The sequence below is a fragment of the Anomaloglossus baeobatrachus genome, chromosome 2 (assembly GCF_048569485.1).
Source record: "Anomaloglossus baeobatrachus isolate aAnoBae1 chromosome 2, aAnoBae1.hap1, whole genome shotgun sequence".
NCBI lineage: Eukaryota > Metazoa > Chordata > Amphibia > Anura > Aromobatidae > Anomaloglossus > Anomaloglossus baeobatrachus.
In genome coordinates this window covers 47,518,910-47,528,334 of record NC_134354.1, presented here as the reverse complement: position 1 = coordinate 47,528,334, position 9,425 = coordinate 47,518,910, and positions in this window count along the sequence as shown.

Below are 9,425 nucleotides of genomic sequence, written 5' to 3'. Positions count from 1 at the left end.
CTCCTTCTTCACTTTCAGGAAAGAGACAATTGCAGGCAGCGGGTAAACCAAACACCGTTTTATTAAACAAAGCTTCCATCTTTCTGTTTGCAGCAGGTTTACTTTAGTACGTTACAAGTTACAAGTCCTTTTCTACGAAAACGGTTTCCTTTTTCTCTACGGGCACTTTCCTTTGCCTGCAGGGGCCAATTGTTATCCCCCTAGCAGTGGTACTCCTATCCCGATTTTAGTCCAGCCCTTTCCCAGGGATTTGTATTGAACTAGGGGACGGCTCCAGTACTCACTACCGGCTCCGGATTAGCTCCAACTTCTTCGCTCCACTGCCACAGCACCCACTCCTGCACTCTGCCCCGGCACTTCTCCTCAGCTCTCTCCTGTTACATCTCACAGCACACTGCCCTGCATTCAGAGCCCAACCCCCCTTCTCTTCCCTCCTAGGCTGCCCTGCCCCTTCCTTCCCTGTCACTGTTACCAGTGGAACCACTCACTACACTGGCACCTAGGGGGGGGGGGAAGAACCGTACATAACACATAACATGGTACAATGTGCCACCATACTCCTGTGGCGTCTTCAGGGGGGGATTCTCTTTCCCGGTTCGGGGGTCCGACTACCCCTTACAGAGGCACATTGGTTTTATATGTGTTTTACATGTGTACCGCCCCGGGGCTCGGCTGGCTGCCGAGCCGCTCTGATACGGGCTCGTCGGTGGGTGGCTCGAGCTCCTCCCGGACCCGGGTGGTCACATCGCTCTGAAGGGATGCTGGCGCTACGTGAGGGGTGGTGTTCAGTGGGAAGGTCCACGGGCGAGGCCGTGGTTGTTTTTGGGGTTTACGTTCGTGACGCCACCTCCACTTAGTGTAAAAAATTCCCGAAGATTTTGAGTGCCGGTCCTTTGTTCAAGATATACTGTGGATACCTTCCTTGGACACGTGCACCTTGGATTGTGTGCCGGTATGGCACCCCTGACCTGGTCAGGCACCACTCAGTACTGCACCCATGCTGGGGGCAGTACAATACAGGTAATCCAGAAGGCTGACCGAGATGTGATTACACAGGCGCATAGTAATCAGGGCTCCCACATCTACCTTTGATAGGGACCCCTGGGGAATCCAGGAGGGGGCGTGGCCTCCATGTCCACTCAAGGGGTGTGGTAGAGAGCCTGGTTGCTAAGTTGCGTAGGCAGACACAGTGGGGAGGAAATAGTGGGAGAGTCTGGAGTGGAGCTCAGGAAGAGCAGACGTGCAGGACCCACTAGTCAGACAACGCACGTGCAGTAGCTACCGACGGGGGAGATCGGTCACCTGGTAGTGCCACCCAAAATCCACCCAAGGCTAGAAAGAGCAAAGGGGTGGCTGAGTACGGGGACTGCCAGGGAGTTACCAGGCCCGTAAGGGTTACAGGTCCCAGTGCAGAGATTCATTCAGTTTTCCCTGCCAAACCTGCCGGAGGGGGCATTTCAGACCCTCACCATAACACCACCAGAGTCCGCAGCCACGTAGCAAAGAGAGGGCCCATAGCTCGCAGGAGGCAAGCAGCCAGAGTGACCTGGTCCAGGCTACAAGCAAACGGGCCGAAACAAAGGGAAAATAGGCAGCAGCAACTTCCCTGGGCGACCCCAGCAAGACTACAAGTCGGGGTCACCCCAAAAATGCCAGGGCTAGGAGGGCGAGTCGGTAGTCACCCTCAAAAGTCAGCCTAACGGAGTGCCAGGTTTCCTCTGGTTCATCCCAGCTACGCCCGAGTACTCACCCTGCCATCAATTGTGAGTAAAATCCCTGAAAGACTGTCTGGACTGTGCCTGAGTCAATCTGCTACTTGCAGTTCCACACACACTCCAACCAGACCCTGGGGCCTGCCTCACTCTCAGAAGTCCACGACACCCAGCTGCACACAACACCAGCCCCAGGCATCCCCTAACCTGCAGCGGCGGTCCCCTGACCGCAATACCGAGATTGGCGTCACGAAACTCCTAAAGAAGCAACCTACCCATGACCAGACCGTCCCGTGGAGTCCCTGAAGGTAAATGCACCGCTACACCTGTGGGGCTTCACACCAGCTGGAACTTTTGTTTTGGATCTCCATTATGGAGATAATGCCGGGACTTTCGCAGGTAATCCGCATGAATGTCCGCAGGTTTTCCGCAGCTATTTCACTGTACTACCGCAGCTAATAATAGCGGCAGATTCCAGCGAGCAGCTGCGGGAAACCTGCGGCCATACCTGCGGATATATCCGCAGTTGCGAGCTTCCATGGGCACATATCCTTAAGGTGAACACTTAACCAGGGTTCACTAGCTGTCTACTGCCTGATTCTAGTTGATGATGATCAAGTCCATGCTTAAAAGAATTTACACCGAACAAAGGGTCAGATGTGAACTCTCTTCTTGATCAGAGCAAAATGGCACCAAGAGACAGAGAGCTTTATTACTGAATCTTATATAGGCTAGGGGCGTAGACCTGTTCGGATATGCCCATTTAGTGGGACAGTTCATGGGTTAGCCAATGAGCAGATCCGTGGTGATGCTGATGGGCGGGTCCATGACATCATCTGGGGCCATCTTGGTGATGCTGATGGGTGGGTCTATGATGTAATTGGGGGCCATCTTGGATACCTCTGAAGACTGGCTTTGGTATAGAGAATCGATTTCATTGAACACACTTCTTACAGTCCTCTATGTCCAGAGGTTAATTAAGTATTTCATCTAATGGCTCTCCTCAACAGCAGAATCAGTCTATTTCAGTAGGGGAGGATTCTCCTTCCCATAATCCCCTTTCTTCCCATCCAAAATCATAATAAACAGTGCTTTGGTTGCCCTTTTTTCCCTGTTTTATATTCGTAAGTTTATGTCCTCCCAATTTTTCTTCTTTTCTGGCACCTGCTGAATGAGCTTCTTGCCCTCCCTCCCTGTTTATTTTTTTTTATATGGTTGTCGTCTATTGTTTTCTATATTGAAACAAATCACAGCTGGCGGTAAATCTTTATGAAGAGTTAATGGAACTGAAGATGGACTTGCCCACTCGGAGCCCGATGGTACATACAAATTTCGGATTTCATATGTTCACCTGGTTTCTATTGTTAAGAGATAACTATGTAAAATAAAGAAAAAAAAATCTGTGGCTGACCCTATCCAAAAAGGTAAATCTGTAATAAGCATGCTTTAATTTGAGAGTTGCATTTTTGGGGAGGAGTAAGGTTTTCATATTGGAGATTATTATTATGACATTTGCACTGATGTAATATGCAGGCCCCTATTTGCTACTAGGTACCGGAGGTCCACTGTATCACATAGTCCGGCAATCCAGCAGCGAGTTCACCTGAGGTCACAGCTGGTGGTTCCCAGAGGGTAGCTGTGTCACACAGTCCCGCAATGAGTTCACCAGAGGTCACAGCTGCTGGTTCCCACAGTACCCTTTGTGTAAGCCACCAACTGTGACCGCAGTAGAACTTGCTGCCACATTGAAGGACTGTCGGATTGCATGCTACATAATATGTACAGATAACAGAATATGGATATATGCAACTGGATATGATGTAAGTTTGGATTGGTCTCATGCTGTGACTTCCTGCTGAGAGAGGAAAAGATAGAGCCGCATCATCCAGTGTTTTTGCCCAAAGATATACTTTTTGTTGTATTTTTTTGGAGAAAGGAGCAGGTTTAATGTTAAGCAGGTGAAATAAGTATTGAACAGGTCACCAATTTTTTAAGTAAATATATTTCTAAAGATGCTATTGACATGAAATTCTCACCAGATGTTGGTAACAACCCATCCAATCCAAACAGGCAAAAAAAATCAAACCACAGATGTCCATAAATTCAGTGATGTGTATTAATAAGAAATCACACTGGGAAAAAGTACTGAACACAGTTACTGAAATGTATTTAATACTTCATACAAAAGCCTTTGTTGGTAATGAAGCTTCAAGACGTGTCCTGCATGGAGAAACTTGTAGCATGCATTGCTCAGCTGGGATCTTGGCCCATTCTTCCAGACAAACACTCTTCATATCCTGCAGGTCCTGTAGGCTCCTTCTATGAACTCTGAGCCTTAGTTCCTTCTTTACATATTCTCTAGGATTCAGCTCCGGTGATCGGCTCGGCCATTCTAGAAGCTTTATTTTCTTCTTTAAAACCAATTGAGAGTTTCCTTGACTGTGTATTTGGGCTCATTACATAGTTACATAGCTACATAGATTGAAAAAAGACCTAGGTCCATCTAATTCAACCTTCCTCCACCAATTATATATTTTGTCACTAAGTCATTTATAACTGACAATGTTGTATGTACATAGGAAATCGTCCAGGCCTTTTTTAAAAGTTATAGTGTCTGCCATTACTACCTCTTCTGGTAGGGCATTACACCGCCTTACTTCTCTAACTGTAAAAAAAACCCTTTCCTATTTAGCTGCCGGAATCTCCTTTCTTCTACTCGCAGTGAGTGACCCCCTGGTCTTTAGTATCATTGCCTTGCTGAAATGTCCACCCTTGTTTCATCTTCAACATCCTAGTAGATGGCAGCAGATTTTTATCAAGAATGTCTCTGTACATTTGTCCATTCATCCTTCCTTCAATTATAGGAAGTTTGCCAGTGTTGTATGCTGGAAAACAGCCCCAAATCATGATGTTCCCACATCCAAACTTCACTGTTTTTATGGTGTTTTTGGGATGATATGCAGTACCTTTTGGCCTTCAAATATGTTGTGTATTGTGGCATGCAAAGAGTTCAATTTTGGTTTCTGACCAGACTATATTCTCACAGAATTTCACAAACTTGCCTAATGTTGTTGAGCCAACTTTAACGCGCTTGAACAGGCTTTTTGACTAGCAATGTTGTCTTGCATACAGGCCATGGAGGGGCAGTGCATTACTTATAGTTTTCTTTGAAACAATTTTACCTGCTGATTCCAGGTCTTTCTGTAGCTCTCCACAGGTGGTTCTTGGCTCTTGGACAACTCTTCTGATAATTCTTATCACTCCTCTGTCTGAAATCTTGCGGCAAGCACCTGGTCGTGGCTGGTTTATGGTAAAATGATGTTCTTTCCACTTCCAGAATATAGCCCCAACAGTTCTCATTGAAACCGTCAATAGTTTACAAATTCTTCTGTAACCAATTCCATCAGCATGTTTTGCAACAATAAGGTTGCGAAGGTCTTGAGACAGCTCACTTGTTTTACCTGTCATGAGATGTTTCTTGTGTGTGGCAACTTGGTAATGATAATGGCCCCAACATTGCTTATTGAAGCCTTCTGTAGTTTAGAAATTCTTCTGTAACCAATGCCATTAGAATATTTTGAAACAATAAGGTTGCAAAGATCCTGAAACAGCCAAATATTAATTTTGTGATATTATTTTTCACTAAGTGGCAGGATTGCTTTGTAATTATTGATAGATGTCAGCTGATGTCATGACTTTCCATGACTTTTTGCACTTCTCTTTCTTTATGTGTTCAATACTTTGTCCCCATTTCATTTATCATTATTACACATAATTTAATAAATATATATATATATATATATATATATATATATATATAAAAATATATATATATATATTGTAACGATGTGGGCCCCGAGTGTATGGGGGCCACACGTCAGGTATCGGGATTAACGCACACCGGAACAATTTGTCTCTTTAACAGACCATATGGTTTATTAACAGCTCAAATAAACCATACTAGGTCACATAACAGAAAGATGCCATGCCTTGGCATTATCCTCAAAGTCCAACACATAACATAAAGTCCACTGGACTTCCTCACACGTGTCACTGACCCTTGTCAGTACTTGGCTTTATCCTAAACGTCCAACATATAGTATACAGTCCACACACTCTTGGACTTCCTCACATGTGTCACTGACCCTTGTCAGTACTTGGCTTTATCCTCAAAGTCCAATCCGGGTTACCTTCTTCTGAAGGTGGCTAGTGTCCTTACCAAGTTCCCCCTTGCTTCAGCCAGGCTTTGCACATGGACCTAAAAGCCCCTTCCTTCAAGAGAAGGTCTCCTGAGCAGAGCAAAACACCCTGTTTCTGCTCTCCCCATCTCCAGCACACACCCTTGAAGTCTGGAGCCAGCCTCTCCCTAGACCGCCCTAGACACACTCTCCCCAGGTTCAGAGACAGGATTGCTTTAACCCCTGGAGCCATACCCACAGGTGGTAAGGAGTGTGTAATCAGCATCACACAACCTTCCATGGTTCTGCATGTAATGCAATCCTGTGGAACCACAGGTCCCATCCAACTTCACATTGCAGAGCACCCACGCTTCTGCAATGCATACCGGCCCTTTGTAATACAGCCGGCTGATACCTCACTATATATATATATATATATATATATATATATATGTGTGCCGCCCCCACGCCAGCAGCCAGTGCTGCTCGGATCTGGATCTACGGTACGGCTCGAGGGGTTCTCCGGACCCGGGGGGTCGTGCGGACACTCCGAATAAAAGGGGATGTATTTGTTCGGGATTTGTTGTGAAATGTCTGTGACGCCACCCACGGTGTACATACCTCCCAACTTTTGAAGAAAGGAAAGAGGGACAAAGCGCGTGCCGCGGCAAAATTTGACCACGCCCCTAGCCACACCCCTAGCCACACCCATTCATCAGTAAGGATCATTCAGCAGATGCCCCAGACTGTTCGTTAATAGTCATAGCAGCCAGAATTTTCTTATATTTCTATGTGTCACTATATGACATTGCTTATTTGCACCAAACATGTATCAAATAAGGGACAATGCATAAAAAATACCGCAGACACGCAACAATCAGAGGAGATTGTTATTGCGCTCATGGCCCGGACACCTGCAGAAAAAATGCAGCATTTCTGATACATGTGAACATGGCCTCAGTGATACATTTTTATTACATTTTTTATGGGTTTTAATAAAGAAAAATAATAAATTGCGCCATTTTTTTCCCGCCATTTACCGATCCCCATCAATAATCTGATCGCTGCGTTGTTTCGGGTCGTTACGATTACAGGGACACCAAATATGTCCATGTTATTTGCAGATTTGTGATGTTTATTATTTTAGAAAAAAGTGCAATAAAATTACATTATTCTATTTTTTTGTTATTTTTAGTAATTTTATTAAAAGAAAAAAAAAAAATCTCTTTTCCTCTCCCTCTAGAATAAAGGACACAGAGACGCTGCTCTGTACAATGGAGCTGTGTCCTGTGTAATCTGATGTGTAAAGCTGGGTTCACACTAAGCGACAGCGACAACGACGTCGCTGTTACGTCACCATTTTCTGTGACGTAACAGCGACCTTGTAAGTCGCTGTTATGATCGCTGCTTAGCTGTCAAACACAGCAGAAGCAGCGATCATAACGTCGCTGTGCTACATGTGCAGAGAGCAGGGAGCCGCGCTTAGCGCTGGCTCCTTGCTCTCCTAGGTACAGTACACATCGGGTTAATTAACCCGATGTGTACTGCAGCTACATGTCACAGTGCAGAGAGCAGGGAGCCGCGCGCACTGCTTAGCGCTGGCTCCTTGCTCTCCTTGCTACAGTACACATGGGGTTAATTACCTGATGTGTACTGCAGCTACATGTGCAGAGAGCAGGAGCCGGCACTGGCAGCAAGAGCGGCGGAGGCTGGTAACGAAGGTAAATATCGGGTAACCAGGGAAAGGTCTTCCCTTGGTTACCCGATGTTTATGCTGGTTACAGCTTTCCGTAGCTGCCAGACGCCGGCTCCTGCTCCCTGCTCGCTTCATTTCGTCGCTCTCTCGCTGTCACACACAGCGATCTGTGCGTCACAGCGGGAGAGCGACGACCAAAAAATGAAGCTGGACATTCAGCAACGACCGGCGACCTCACAGCAGGGGCCAGGTCGTTGCTGGATGTCACACACAGCGACAGCGACGGGACGTCGCTGCAACATCACAGAAAATGGTGACGTAGCAGCGACGTCGTTGTCGTTGTCGCTGTGTGTGACACCAGCTTAAGAGGCTGCATTGTAGGTTTATTCATAGAAAATCCTCTGTCTGATGTCATCAATTCCTAGTGGCTCAACAGCTTGAGCAGCTAGGAAAGCTAGGAGGCTGCTGGAGACATGTTTGAAAGATGCTGGTTCAAATCCAAGTTGGTGAAAATAAAAAATAAAAATTGTATTTTGTAATTTTGTTTTTTTTCCACATTTCTTTATAGTAGTTTTATGGGTACAAATGAATCTGACTCCTTCACCTACAAAGAGATGCAGTATCTATCTATCTATATCCCTCTATCTATCTATCTATCTATCTATCTATCTATCTATCTATCTATCTATCTATCCATGTATCTATCTATCTATCCATCCATGTATCTATCTATCTATCTATCTATCCCTCTATCTATCTATCTATCTATCTATCCATTTAACTATCTATCTATCTATCTATTCATGTATCTATCTATCTATCTATCTATCTATCTATCTATTCATGTATCTATCTATCTATCTATCTATCTATCTATCTATCTATCCATCCATGTATCTATCTATCTATCTATCTATCCCTCTATCTATCTATCTATCTATCTATCTATCTATCTATCTATCTATCTATCTATCTATCTATCTATCTATCCATCCATTTAACTATCTATCTATCTATCCCTCTATCTATCCCTCTATCTATCCCTCTATCTATCCCTGTATCTATCTATCTATCGATCTATCTAGCTATCTATTATCTATCTATCTATCTATCTATCCATGTATCTATCTATCCATGTATCTATCTATCCATGTATCTATCTATCTATCCATGTATCTATCTATCTATCTATGTATCTATCTATCTATCTATCTATCTATCTATCCATGTATCTATCTATCTATCTATCTATCTGTCTATCTATCCATGTATCTATCTATCTATTATATATCTATCATGTATCTATCCAAATGTCTATCTATTTATCTATCATGTATATATCTATTATCTGTCATGTATACATATATATATATATCCCTCTATCATCCATCCATCAATCTTTGCAGCTAAATAATCTGCTTCTGCTTTGTCTCCTGCACTATAGAGGTTAAGATTACCAAATCTTCCCATGGTTTACAGTATGGGCAGTGGCTCAGAGGTAGAGCTGCTACCTATGGAGCAATGAGGTTTTACGGGTTCGAGTCCCGGTCAGAGCCGATAATAATTTAATTTATTCACTCCACTGAGGGGAGGAGTCAGGACATCAGCTGTGAGCCGCGGGAGTGCGGGACAGACCTGAAAAATCGTGGCAGTCCCGCAGAATCCGGGACAGTTGGGAGGTATGACGGTGTGTGGTGAGGTGTTGCATCACCGCTGCTGTTGCAGGGCTCCCGGGACGTTGGGCTGGCAGCTAGATGTTAACCCCTCCGTGGGTAGGGATGGATGTCCCGTGGCCCAGTGTCTCTATGCTGAGGATGGTGACTGTAGAGGCCGGCGCAC